Below are 14,124 nucleotides of genomic sequence, written 5' to 3'. Positions count from 1 at the left end.
AAACATAAAATGATATGGCATCCAGACATAGCTGAGTTGGTATGTTGGCTGTGATATGAATATGGGCCTGTATATATATATATATATATATATATATATATGTGTGTGTGTGTGTGTGTGTGTGTGTGTGTGTGTTTTAGAATTCTCTTCTCCTAGGCTGCAGGCTGACTGAACATAACATGCACATTTACATTGCTGATGACTAATAACCAGAGCAGAAAGAAAAGCTTACGCTGGTCTCGGGCTCTGTGTCCTGATGCAACCTGTGCTGCTGCATGTGTTCGTTTTTATAGGTCAGGTTTTGTGTTTACTAATGTAAAAGCAACCATGTTAATTAACCTTATGTTTACCCCTTGACAAATGTTTATGAATAATTAAAGGTACTTATGAATTTATTTATAGTAATGTATTATTTATAAATTAATTTTATTTCCCCTGTTTGTCAGTGCAGAATTATATGCATTGCCCACTAATTTAACATTCCTTACAAACTCACAGAGCAAAAACAGGTTTAGAACAAACACAAAGAAAAACTTTAAGTAATAAATAACTATAAGGTTGGGTTTCCACTTGACAGTGTTTTGATAAACTGCCTGTCACATTGGTCAAAAAAAAGGTGCAGATCTGAGTTTGTCCACAGCCCCTGTCCCTGCCTACTTGACAATTCATCCTAGGCAATGACCCTCAACTGGATGATGTTACCTTTTCTGAAAAGGTGCTGGACAACAACAGTAAGATATGTCAGAAAACAAAGAGACAAGAAGAAGAAGGAGAAGGAGAAAAACTATGTACACAAGCTGACCTTACAATACAATAACAGAGCGGGTAAGGGTCAAAACCAGGAGTTTTTTTTATTTTTTTACAACTTTGGTATGTAAGGAAAACAAACTTTTATCTCCCCTTCTGTGCTTTAGTGGTGCTTCTGATGTCCCTCTTCGGTCCTCAGCGGTGATCCACCTCATGACAGAAATTGTGATGCCTAGGCCCGGAGTGAAGTCAGAGCCAAACGTGTCAGACTGCCCCTCAGCCAATCACTGGCTGCAGCAATGTCCCGCCTTGGCCAGTGATTGGCTGAAGGGCAGTGTCACGTCACCCAGGGGTCACAATCTCTGGGAGAAAGAGGATCGCTGCTGGGGAGTGGAGTGGGACACTGGAACCACCACTGGAGCACAGGTGGGAAGTGGAGCTGTCACTCAATTGTAAACTGTCCTCTGGAATACACATCCGTTGCCAATGTGACTAAGAACGGTATTGTTTGGCAAAATCATGCCACTGCAGCTTTTGAACGAAAGCTAGAAGTAGATTAAAATTAATTGGGACATATAAACGAAGGACTATTACTTCTCATACCTGATGGATACACTTCTAGCTTTGGCTACTGCAGTGACAGCTTTCCAAAAAACTGCTGTGTGTGACACCATTTTAAGACTAGGATTACACACCGCTTTTGTTTTGTCACTTTTTTAGGCCAGAAAGTTTGCTTCCAAAAATGTGTGCATTAGTGTTGCTGTTTCTTATTTGGCGTTTTATTCCCTGCATTTTCTAATTACAGGCCATGTGCTTCTTTCGTCATGTGATGTGAAGAATTAAGGGGAAAAATGCTAGATAAACCCTTTTTAAATTTTAATGCACATGGGGAAAGATTTCTCCAAACATGTGCAGAGGAAAAGTTGCCCAGTTGCCCATAGCAACCAATCAGATCGCTTCTTTCATGTTCCAGAGGCCTTTTTAAAAATTAAAGAAGCAATCTGATTTGTTGATATGGGCAACTGGTCAATTTTCCTCGGCACAGGTTTTGATAAATCTCTGCCATGAAGTTTTTTCTGGTGTTTTTTTCTTAAAATCTCATACTCTCTGCATGCTTCAATTTTGGAAAACTACCATCATGCTCAAAGATCACATTAATAGGGTAAAAAAAGGCACAAAAAAGCCATATCTACATATTGACCTAAAAAAAAGCCTTACAGCGAGTATGCCATTTTTGGTGGGTGTTTTTTTTTAACAAAAACATAAAGTATAATCCCAGTGTAAGGACAGTTTTAGGCAAGATTATTACATGTGCATTGTTGCTAAAATGGCGGATCCACATGTGAGGACATGGGGCAAGGAATCCTGGGAAGGCGGGAACAAGGGTAGGCGGGATGACCCTGAATCACATGCACGATGCAGCCTATCAGCAGCCAGTCACCTCTGTGATGTCACAGCCCTATATAATCGGCAGCAATATTTCGGCTAGTCCCTTCATCCTATCAATGCAGAGAGATAGGACAGAGAGCACTGTGTGTTACAAAGAAAAGCTTTTACCAGCAGCGTTTCACCTCCTAGTCACATCAGCGTTGGACAGAGAGCAGTGCGTTTTTCACAGAAAATAATTTTTACCGTAGCGTTTAACCTCCCAGTCACTGTCTAAAGCATTGTAATACAGAGAGGGGCAGAGAGCTGTGTGTTGCCTCATATGTTTGAACAAGCTGGCTCAGCTGGAGAAACGTTAGCAAAGGAGGGAGGAATACATTTTTATCGCAACTCTGTGTCCTTGTTCCACAACAAATGGTCTGCTGGTTACACTAGTCTGTAGATGGTATAATGCACACCCAGCAGTCCATTCCTAATAGTCTTTGAGAGAGAAAGTGCAATTTTGGGTTTAGTACACAGTGACTGTGTGCTGCAGCACTGTTGTGTACTGCTGGTGTTGTGCACAAATACTTATTTAAGCGGACTGTAGTGCATTTTTCTGCCCTCATAAGTGCATACCCCATACCTACATCTAAGTAGTGTACTATTTTGTACCTGTTAATCTGTCAAGGGCCTAGATACTGTGAAAGGCCAGGCAAAAGTATTCACCGGCTGGTGTTATAATCAAATATTTTTTTAAGCGTATTGTAGCACATTTTTCTGCCCTCATAAGTGCATACCACATACTTACATCTAAGTGGTGTACTATTTTGTACCTGTTAAACTCTCAAGGCCCTTTATACTGTAAAAGTCCAGCCAAAAGTAATCACCAGCAGGTGTTTTACTCAAATACTTTCTAAAGCATATTGTAGCTAATTTTTCTGCCCCCATAAGTGCATACCACATACCTACATCTAAGTGGTGTACTATTTTGTGCCTGTTAAACTCTCAAGGGCCTAGATACTGTGAAAGAACAGCCAAAAGTACACACCTGCTGCTGTTCTAGACAAAAACTGTTAAGCATAGTGGAGTGCATTCTACTGCCCTCAAAAGGGCATACCGCATACATACATACATCTAAGTAGTGTACCAGTTTGTTCCTGATTAAGTCTAAAAGGGCCTAGTTACTGTAAAAGGCCATCCAAAAATACACACCTGCTGCTGTTCTAGACAAATACTGTTTTAAGCGTAGTGAAGCGTATCGTACTCCCCTCATATATGCACTAAGTATGTCAGGCAGAGAACTGCCAGGACATGCACAGAGGAGTGACAGTGGCCTAAATTCATCAGGTGCATGGAGAGGTCTCAGCAGACAAGGGGTGAGTGGCATCAGGAGTTGCAGAGAGAGGCCAGAGCTCCCGGTATCAGCTAGTGGTCGTGTCTCGACCAGCAACCCATCTGCCATCATCGATTGGTTAACACGGTCATCCACTTCATCACAAGTGACATCTGATACCCCCAGTTAACAGTCGGTGGGTTCCTCAGACACAACCCTCAGTTGGCATGGCCTGGGATCAGTTCCTGTCCTCCCATTGCCTCTGTCCTATGCTGTTCCCTCCCCTAAAGAAGTATCTTATGCTGTGGGTTCAATTCCACTATTCAGTGAGGATGATCTAATAGAGGACAGTCAGCAGCTACTGCCCAGCCAAGAAGTGGAGGAGACATCTGCCGCTTCCTCCGCTAGGCGGGTAAGTAGTGATGAGGAGAGTTACGTTGGATGTGGTGTTGCCAGCGCTTAGGGTCCTGAAGCACACACTGTTGAGGAACCTGAGGAGGACATCAGTGACGTGCAGACACTTGTTGATGATGATGAAATTGATTGCACAGGAGAAGAGGGTTGCAGGTTGCCTGTGAGGCAGCAGCTGAGCCAGCAAGGTGGTAACATGGTTGGCAGTCAGCATGGTGGCTGAAGTGGAAATACTGAAGCCAAACGTGCCGGGGGGAGACCACCTGCTTCACGGCAGCCTACCTTCCCGGGAGGCAGTGGAACAGGGGTTCCTGGAAACGCCAGCAGTAGCAGTCAATTAGTATATTCTTTTGATGGGAAAATCCGCTACTCGGCAATGTGGCAGTTTTTCATCAAGCATCCAGAGGAGGTTAACATAGCCACATGCCCGATGTGTTGGCAGAAGGTGAAGCGTGGCCAGGGTCCCAATGTTGGCACCATGGCCCTGAGACAACATATGATGTTCCACCATAAAGCAGCATGGGAGAACCGTGGCTCCGATGTGGTGGTCCAGCCTGCTGAATCATCCAGTGGCACGCCGCTCCCTCTTTCAGCCAGCCAAGGCTCCACCACCACAGCCGAACGGAGCTCCAGATGCTCCAGCTCCTCCTCCTTTTTCATTCCACCAGCAATCCATCGGCGAAACCATGTCCAAGAGACAACAGTATGTGCCCACTCATCCAACCGTGCAGAAGCTGAATTTGCTCCTGTCCAAGTTGCTGGTTCTGCAGTTCCTCCCTTTTCAAGTGGTGGACTCTGCACCTTTCAGAGAACTGATGGCTTGTGCCAAGCCGAGGTGGAGAGTGCCAAGCTGTCAATTCTTTGCGAAGAAGGCAGTACCAGCCCTGCACAATTTTGTGGAAGAGAAGGTGGGCCAGTCCTTGAGCCTATTGGTGTGTACCAAAGTTCATAGAGATTCGTAGCAAACATATTTGGTCCGAATCAAATTTTTGGGGAAATTTACCAAATCGGCTGAATCATTTTTTTCAAAAGTTCGCTCATTTCTAAACAACATTATTCCACTGCTTCATTTCCTACAACATGTGTTGGAAACGATGGCTAGTCAGGGCTCTGGAGATGTGGTGCCTACATCTCACGGCCACATGAGCCCTATAGGGACTGAACTGGAGGAGGGGGAGGGGCACAGTGGAGCAAAGTTTAGGTTTTGCGAAATGGGTGGTTTTTCTAGTCAGCTGACAGGAGAGGAGAAGCAGGAGCAGCCAGAGGAGGTAGAGGGTTTTCAGGAAGGTGAGAGAGCGTAACCAGACACACCATTGCAGTATGCAGTGGAGATGGAGGTAGGGAGTGCCTCCGAGTCAATTGCACAAATGGCACAATGCATGCTCGCTTGCTTGCGTAGTGACCGCCAAATTGTCACCATTCAGCAGCAGGATGACTTCTGGCTATCCACCTTATTGGACCCTCACTTTCGGCACAAAATGTGGGCCTTTTTTACACCCACTGAGAGGGTGAACAAACTGACCTACTACAGAGACATCTTACATAGTCAGTTGGCCGATGCCTATCGGCACCATCGTCCATACTCTCACAGGTCTGACTCGGGGGACCCTCTGCACTCACTTTCCACTGCCGTGGCTGCTGGGGAGGGGTGGGGTGGCAGGAGCAGTACCAGCTCCATCAGCAGCAGCCTGAGTCTACAGTTGCTGATGATTAGTGTTGAATGTGAATATTCGCAATTCGAATATTTGTGAATATGGCGAATATATCACTATACATTCACAATTACGAATATTCGTAAGTTTTTTTTCGCCACAGAACACATCACAGTGATCTCTTTCCTCCCTGCTTCAAGCGTGTGGTATAAAGAAGGCTCCTATACTATTTACTGTATTAGACTGGAGAGAAAATTTTCGCAAATATATGAGGATATTAACAAAGATCGTCACAAAAATTTGTTAGGTAGATAGATAGTGACGATATTCGCGAACATGACATGACAATATTCAAAATTAAAATTTCATAGACCCATTATAACTTCTGTATAGACTAAGAATATTAGGAGATAGATATATATATATTATAGATAAATAGATAATATAGATAAGGTAGATAGCTATCCGCATGCGCATTTAGTCAAAGCGAAAATAACCGCAAATATATGAAATATGCAAATTTCACGAATATAGGATGAATATTCATCCATATATTCGCGAAATATTGCAATTTTGAAAATGGCATATGCCCCTCATAACTACTGATGAGTACCTTTCTTCACCCGCATAGTGAAGCAACTCATCAACAGCAGGTAGACCTGGAGCAGGACCATGCTGCTGCCACCTCCACGCTGTGTCATTCAGCCACTATATGTTCTACTCATGCTGCCACTAACTCCAGTCTGTGCCATTAAGCCACTATATGTTCTACTCATGCTGCTGCCAACTCCAGGCTGTGCCATTCAGCCACTATATGTTCTACTCATGCTGTCGCCAACTCCAGGCTGTGCCATTCAGCAACTATATGCTCTCCTCATGCTTCCGCCACCTCTAGGCTGTGTCATTCAGCCAGTATATGGTTTCCTCATGCTGCCGTCACCTCCACGCTGTGTCTTTCAGCCACTATATGGTCTCCCCCTCTGCCGCCAACTCCAGGCTGTGCCAATCAGTCACAATATGGTCTCCTTATCTGCTGCCAACTCCAGGCTGTGCCATTCAGCCACTATATGTTCTACTCATGCTGCTGCCATCTCCAGGCTGTGCCATTCCGCCACTATATGGTCTCCTCATCTGCCGCCAACTTCAGGCTGTGCCATTCAGCCACTATATGTTCTACTCATGCTGCCACCAACTCCCTCCAGGCTATGCCATTCAGCCACTATATGGTCTCCTCATGCTTCCTCCACCTCCAGGATTTGTTATTCAGCCACTATATGGTCTCCTCATGCTGCCGCCACCTCCACGCTGTGTCATTCAGCCACTATATGTTCTACTCATGCTGCCTTCAACTCCAGGATGTGCCATTCAGCCACTATATGATCTCCTCTTGCTTCCGCCACCTCCAGGCTGTGTCATTCAGCCACTATATGGTCTTCTCATGCTGCTGCCACCTCCATGCTGTGATTTTTAATCCACTTTATGTTCTACTCATGCTGTCACTAACTCCAGGCTGTGCCATTCAACCACTATATGGTCTTCTCATCTGCCACCAATTCCAGGCTATGCCATTTAGCCACTATATGTTCTACTCATGCTGCCGCCAACTCCAGGTTGTGCCATTCAGACAGTATATGGTCTCTTCATCTGCCGACAACTCCAGGCTGTGCCATTCAGCCACTATATGTTCTACTCATGCTGCCGCCAACACCAGGCTGTGCCATTCAGCCACTTTATGGTCTCCTTATCTGCCGCCAACTTCAGGCTGTGCCATTCAGCCGCTATATGTTCTACTCATGCTACTGCAAACTCCAGGCTGTGTCATTCAGCAACTATATTGTCTCCTCATGTTGCTACAACCGCCAGGCTGTGTCATTCAGCCACTATATGGTTTACTGATGCTGCTGGGCCTGGGACATTGCCTAAAAGATTTTATGGTAGCACTAGCTACCATAAATCTTCAATTTAAATTTGAAAATGCATCTTTTAATCTTAGGGATTGTGAAGCCCTATTGTCTCCTCATGCTTCCGCCAGCTCCAGGCTGTGTCATTCAGCCACTATATGGTTTACTGATGCTGCTGGGCCTTGGACATTACCTAAAATTTTTTATGGTGGCACCAGCTACCATAAATCTTCAATTTAAATTTGAAAATGTATCATTTAATTTTAGGGATTGTGAGGCCCAATGGTCTCCTCACACTGCCGCCAACTCTAGGCTGTGTCATTAAGCCACTATATGGTCTCCTCTTGCTGCCGCCAATTCCATGCTGTGTCATTCTGCCTGATTATCATCTCCTTATGCTGCTGCCACCTCTAGGCTCTGTCATTGTGCTGCCATGTGACTCCTTGTTAGATTGGGTTTTGTGGTCATACAGTATTAGCTCAAACACCGGGACATTAAATTTGGGAATCTAATATAAATCACAAATTTTAATTTAAAAAATCAATGTAATCTTTTCAATACTGAGGCCCTATGGTCGTCTATGTCATATCATCTGTGGAATTATCACAAGAATCCAATGAAACAGCTTGGAGCGATAACAATGAACCATTACTGATTAAATGAAACATTTGCACTTTCACAGTCAGGGGGGGCTGAAAGGCAGGGGCTGGAACAGGTGATATCTCGGCTGGCAGAGGACCGCCAGCTCGATGCTCACCAGAATGGGTAATTAAAATGTTTTAATAAATTCTAATAAAATAAAATAAAAATTACATAAAATCTGCCACATCCATATGCTCTGCGGCAGTGATTCTAAAAGCGATGCCTGTAATCTGCATGTCATCCTGAATAACAGTATTATTTCACTAACAGCACACTCCTTATGCATTTTAGGACAATGCAAAGTGTTCTACACCCCTATTGAGCCTCTGTGTAGGCCAGAAGTAGTTGTTTTTAATAGTGATTCGCCACAAATAAATTTGGTCCGAACCAATTTTTGGGGGAAAATTCGGCAGATCATCCGAATCAAATTTTTCAGAAATTCGCTTATCTCTAATGTGCTTAGTACAATATGAAATAAAATCCACATAATAGTTTTTTACATCTTAATATTTTATTTTCTACACTGAAAACATAGACCGAAAGAAAGTCCAGTAGGCATTATTACATTTAATAAGATTATGTTTGCCTAATGTAGCATTTCATTTGGTTTGAACAGATCAGAGAATCCAACATCAAACAATCCATTAAAAAGGTTATTTCTAGGACTAGAAAATGTTCTCCTAAACATTACATAAAAGTCTAAAAAATAAGTCACCTCTTTCGTTATACTGGTCTCAGAACTCAGTGTATAGAATACATATGCAAATGAAAGCAATGCTCTGGACAAATATACTTGTCTAGATAAATGGTAACTTTATGGCCACCTACTATAAGGTGGAAAAAGAAATGTAATTATAAAAAGCAATTGGAAAATCTACCAACTAATGGTTATTGAGTGTACTTGATAGCATTCCTTATGTGGTAAAGAGGAAACCACACTTTTCTATGCCAAAGTCTGCATTAAGATATAATTGATTCTTTTATCTACAGTTTCTTATCTTTACAGTCCTGTTTGTTGCATACATGTAAATTTATGAAATATCCTTGCCTAGGGCATAGCAATAAAAAGAGGCGAGGTACTGAAGCAGTGACACCTAGGCCTGGATACTTGAAGTAGACAAAAGTCTCTCTGCTACATAATGAGAAATTACATGTAATGGTAACAGATATAGCAAAGTGAACCAGGAGCTTTTAGTTATCACCCTGCAAATGATTAAGCATGTTAGTTGAATGTGTGGTGAACCAGCACAGTTGCACCAGCTGCTACCCATCATAATAGTCAGGTGTCTAAAATATTAAAGAGTAGCTCCCACCATCCATTTTTTCTTCTGTCCCTGCCTATTGCCCATCTATCCCTAACTCCCTCCCTGCCTTTACATTTTTTTTTACTATATTAAAAATGCTTTTTTGTCTGCTTGGTGGTGTTCTCACTACCAAGCAGACTTCCCCAGCAGGCACAACATCACTGATGCCTGTTGGGGCCAACACCTCCGCCCTTAGTTCACTATACAGGGTGCCTCCAGCTGTTTCACCACTACAACTACCAGCTTGCCCTGACATCTACTGGAGGCACCCTGTGTTGAAAACAATAACTTTGTTAGCGCCGCAGCGCTACCCCGAACCACGCTCCCCCTGTTGAAATCAATAGTTGCCGCATGGTGCGGCGCTACCCCGAACCCCGCTCCCCTCCCCCCTGTTGAAAGCAATAATTGCCGCATGCCGCAGCGCTACCCTGCTACCCCCTCGTTGAAATCAAAAGTTACCGCATCGCTACCCCAATTTCGTAAAATGACTAATGTCACTGCAAAGTAGAATTGGTAGCACAAAAAATAAGCCATCATATGGAATTTTAGGTGCAGAATTGAAAGAGTTATGATTTTTAGAAGGGGATGAGGAAAAAAATGAAAATGCAAAAATGGAAAAACCCTGCGTCCTTAAGGGGTTAAAAGGTTTGCTGGCGTTGTCAATAAAGTGTTTATTTCAGGTGATGAAGGCCTAAGTAACTGTCACACTTCACATTGTTCAGTGAGCTACTGGTCTGTGAGCCTTGGTAAAGCCAAGGATAATGTTAGGCATGCCTTCAAAAAGTAGGCCACATTGTCACTTGTGCTGTCTTCAAGCAAGTTTAAGCCTGTAACAGAACCCAAGTTCCACTACAATAATTCCTTAGCTCTTCAGCCATCTTCTTCAAGGGGCCCAAAACGTTAAGATGCATCAGAACCATGTTGTCTTCACACTGGATCTTGTTTTGCCTCTGGTAGGACCAGTGGGCATGTTAAGTCAAGGGAACATCTGTTTGTCAGTGTTTTCACACTTTGCCATAGAAGTTAATCTGCGGTCTCTTTTGCAACAGTCACCCCTGTAATAATATATATTCACATAGAAAGGCAAATAGCGTAGCGCTCACCGTGTCAGATGGAAGGCAGCTTACTTCGGACACATTCATCCATGGGACCTTGTCGATCCTAGCAGGGAGGCAGCGGATGACTTCAAGGGGAGCTCAGATGCCAGGCCTGGCATCTGAGCTCCCTTTGAAGTCATCCACTGCCTCCCTGCTAGGACCGACAAGGTCCTGTGGACGGATGTGTCCGACCTAACCTGCCTTCCATCTGACACGGTGAGCACTACGCTATTTGCCTTTCTATGTGAATATATATTGAAGTCTATCTGTTTGGAGCGTGTAGCACAACCTAGGTGTCTTCACCTATCCAGTTCCTGGCTGAACCTGTGTTAACATCAGTGCTAGCTACACACATGCTGTTCTTTGGTGAACATATTACCCCTGTAATAATGATTGTTTAGTTATCTCAAGTATTTAGGATATTAAAGGGGTGCTCCACTGGCCAGCGTTTGGAAGCAAATGTTCCAAATGCTGTTTTTGCGCTGCGGGGGTCGGCCACGCCCCTCGTGACATCACAGCCATGCCCCCTCCTCAATGCAAGTCTATGGGCGGTGGTGTGATGGCGTCACACCCACTCCCATAGACTTGCATTGAGGGGGCGTAGTCGTGATGTCATTAGGGGCGTGGGCAACCATACGCAGGAAAAAAACGCTGACCAGTGGAGTACGCCTTTAAGCAAGTGCATTAGAGAGTTGTATACATCTGTCTAAGGGCCTAAGACCTCGGCTTTAGGTCAGTCAGAAAACTGTATACGGGACAAAAATGAGCCGACCGGAGTCAGCATTTGACTCCAGTCGGCTCATTGAAATGAATGGGGTTCAGGCCAAATCCGTCTGGGATATGGGAGCGTATAGTTTTCGCTCTCCCCAGCCATATCGGGTTCCCGTACACTACCAATGTAGTGTAGTGTGAACTAAGCCTAAACCGGCATTCAAGTTCATGTGCAACAGCACAAAAGTCATATTTCTGCTAAAAATCATAGTTTGTGAAAGCTGCATTATCTTAAAAAGGACAGTGCCTAGACAGTGACTAAAGTCTGCTTCTCCTAAATATAAAGTTGTATTCTAAAGCTACATTCAACATTAATGTGCTGTATTGACCTCCATTAGGAATTAAGTAAAGCTCAAGGGCCCACATTTATCATTGCAGTGCAAGTGAAGCATTTTTTTTACACTTTTTTTTTGTGTGCTGATAATGTGTAGGAGCACCAAATTTATTAAAAGGTAAAAGAGCTTTGATAAATTTTGTGCAGGTCCACATTTTCTTAAATTTCTGTCTACACATACACCAAAAAGCTACACCATGTTTAGGCTGGTGTAGTTTTAGAGACTTTTCAGTGGCTCTGTGCCTGTTTTTGCTCCTTTTTACAAAAAGGGGCAATGATAAATCCCTTCCATATCATGTCTATTGCCAAAATCAGTGGATTGTCACATCATCATCAAGAGTCTCTCTTTTAATTTCTGTGCACAGTCAAACATTTCGATGTTCTGATATCTGACTCTTATACCACTTAGACAGGCTTTTTTCAACATCTCTTATTTGTACTCAGTGCTCAGTGGGTGCACATTACACTGTTTTATAGGCAGTTACTACAGATTCTGGTTTACATTACAGTATCCCACCTTTGCTTCCTCCAACTCCAATACTCTTCCTTCGTATGGGTATTACTTGATGTCTTTCACTAGGCCAAGTAGAAACAAGTCTTTAGTTCAAAGTACCAGCATACAACTCATTGGGCCTTGCTGATATGGAACTGCTCCTTTGCACAACGTCTGTCAGGTTGCCAGTCTGTCCCTTATACCCTTAGTCTTGGTATTGAAAGGCCAGGTCTGCTCTCTTTTCCCTACTTCATGCCAATCTACCGCTGAGCAAGAATAACACTGTAGCTCACTTTGTGCCATTTGCTTATTCTACCTTTCCAGGCCACCAAAACTAAAGTCATTGCACCTAACTTAACCAGTCAACAGTTTATCACTACAAATTCATATCATCATGTCTGTTGTCTCTATATTTATCATTACATAACATCTTTAGGTGTGTCTTGCAAGAGTTAAATTGAAGGCTAATGCAATATATTCACCAACATCAGCCACTTCTCTCACAGCTGGGGTTTCACCCTATTTTGCCTCCAGCCTAGTTCCTTTACCTTTTTCAGCACAGGGAATCACAGCTCGCCATGTGGCCACCACAGTAACTAAATTCATTCTTACAGCCTTTAATCTAGTCTTTGGTGCTACAGAGCCATCTAGTATCCACAATTACCACTGCAGGTATGCACACAGTGCACAGTATTACTTACAGATAAACTCAACAGAAAATAAACATACACTGCATACCAATATTACAACAAAAGCTTAATAGGAATATACCACAAGTGTTTTCTCGTAAAAAAGGAAAACATATAAACTTAATTCTCCCATAAAGAGTACATAAATCCCGTGACCTTTCCTTACTGTAGCTACCATTATTTTGCCCATTTACAGACCACATTCATCCATATGAGTGGTTAACATTGATTTCACCAAAGTGATAACCATAATGGCCCAGATTTAAAAAAACTTAGATGGAATGCAAACTTAGACAGTATTTAACCCCTTAAGGAAACAGGGTGTACAAATAAGCTCTGACATCCTTGTACTGAAGGACACAGGGCATACCTGTACGTCCGTGGGAATTCTGGTCCCTGCCGCTCACCAGGATGCTTGCTGAAATCATTCAGCAGACACCCCCTGCAAACCCCTGGGGGGATGCTGAGAAACCCATGTCGGCTCCGATCATTTCGGATTCTCGATTTGCAGAAATTCCGGGATGATAGGGTGTGTGGTGACCTGATCGCCAGAAAATAGGGATGAATGGAGCTGTCAGAGATAGCCCTGATCATCCTGAAGGACAGGAGTGAGGTGGCAGGGGTGCCTCCTCCGCCTATCCCCTGCCATTGGTCGATCAAGACTAACCGACCATTGGCAGTTGCGGGCGGAAGAGTTAATGTTGAAATCCCCGCTCTGTCCACTCCTGGATGTTCGGGCAGAGCGGGGGGGGGGGGGGGGGCGGTAGATGGAGAACTTTAGGACTGTGACGGACTGACAATCATGGCGGGACCGGCGTCAGGCAGCGGCAGGATCGGTGGCAGTAAGGTGGCGGAGGCAGCGGTGGAGGCAGCAGTGAAGATCAGTGGTAAGTGATCTTCACTGCTGCCTTCTAGGAGTTGCCAAACTACAACTCTAAGCATGCCCAGACAGTCCAGGCATGGTGGGAGTTGTAGTTCTGTAACATCTGGCCCTTCAGGTAGTGCTGGTAGTGGTAGTTTTGCAACAGTGTAGTGGTAGTTTTGCTGGAGGTTTCCCCCCCCCTCCCCATGTGAATGTACAGGGTACATTCACAAGGGTGGGGGTTTACAGCGAGTTTCTTGCTGCAAGTTTGAGATGCAGCTAATTTTCCGTTGCAGCTCAAACTCCCAGCGGGAAACTTGCTGTGAACCCCCACCCATGTGAATGCACCCTTAAAACACTACACTACACTATAACACTAAATAAAGGGTAAAACACTACATATACACATACTCCTACACAGACCTCTCCTCCCCAAATAAACATAAAAAATGTCTTGTACGAAACTGTTTCTAAAACGGAGCCTCCAGCTGTTGAAAAATAACTCCCAGTAGCCATTGAC

This window comes from Hyla sarda, chromosome 2 (genome assembly GCF_029499605.1).
Source record: "Hyla sarda isolate aHylSar1 chromosome 2, aHylSar1.hap1, whole genome shotgun sequence".
In the NCBI taxonomy this organism is placed as follows: Eukaryota; Metazoa; Chordata; class Amphibia; order Anura; family Hylidae; genus Hyla; species Hyla sarda.
The sequence above is the reverse complement of the archived record's forward strand: the minus strand, read 5'-3'. Positions refer to the sequence as shown.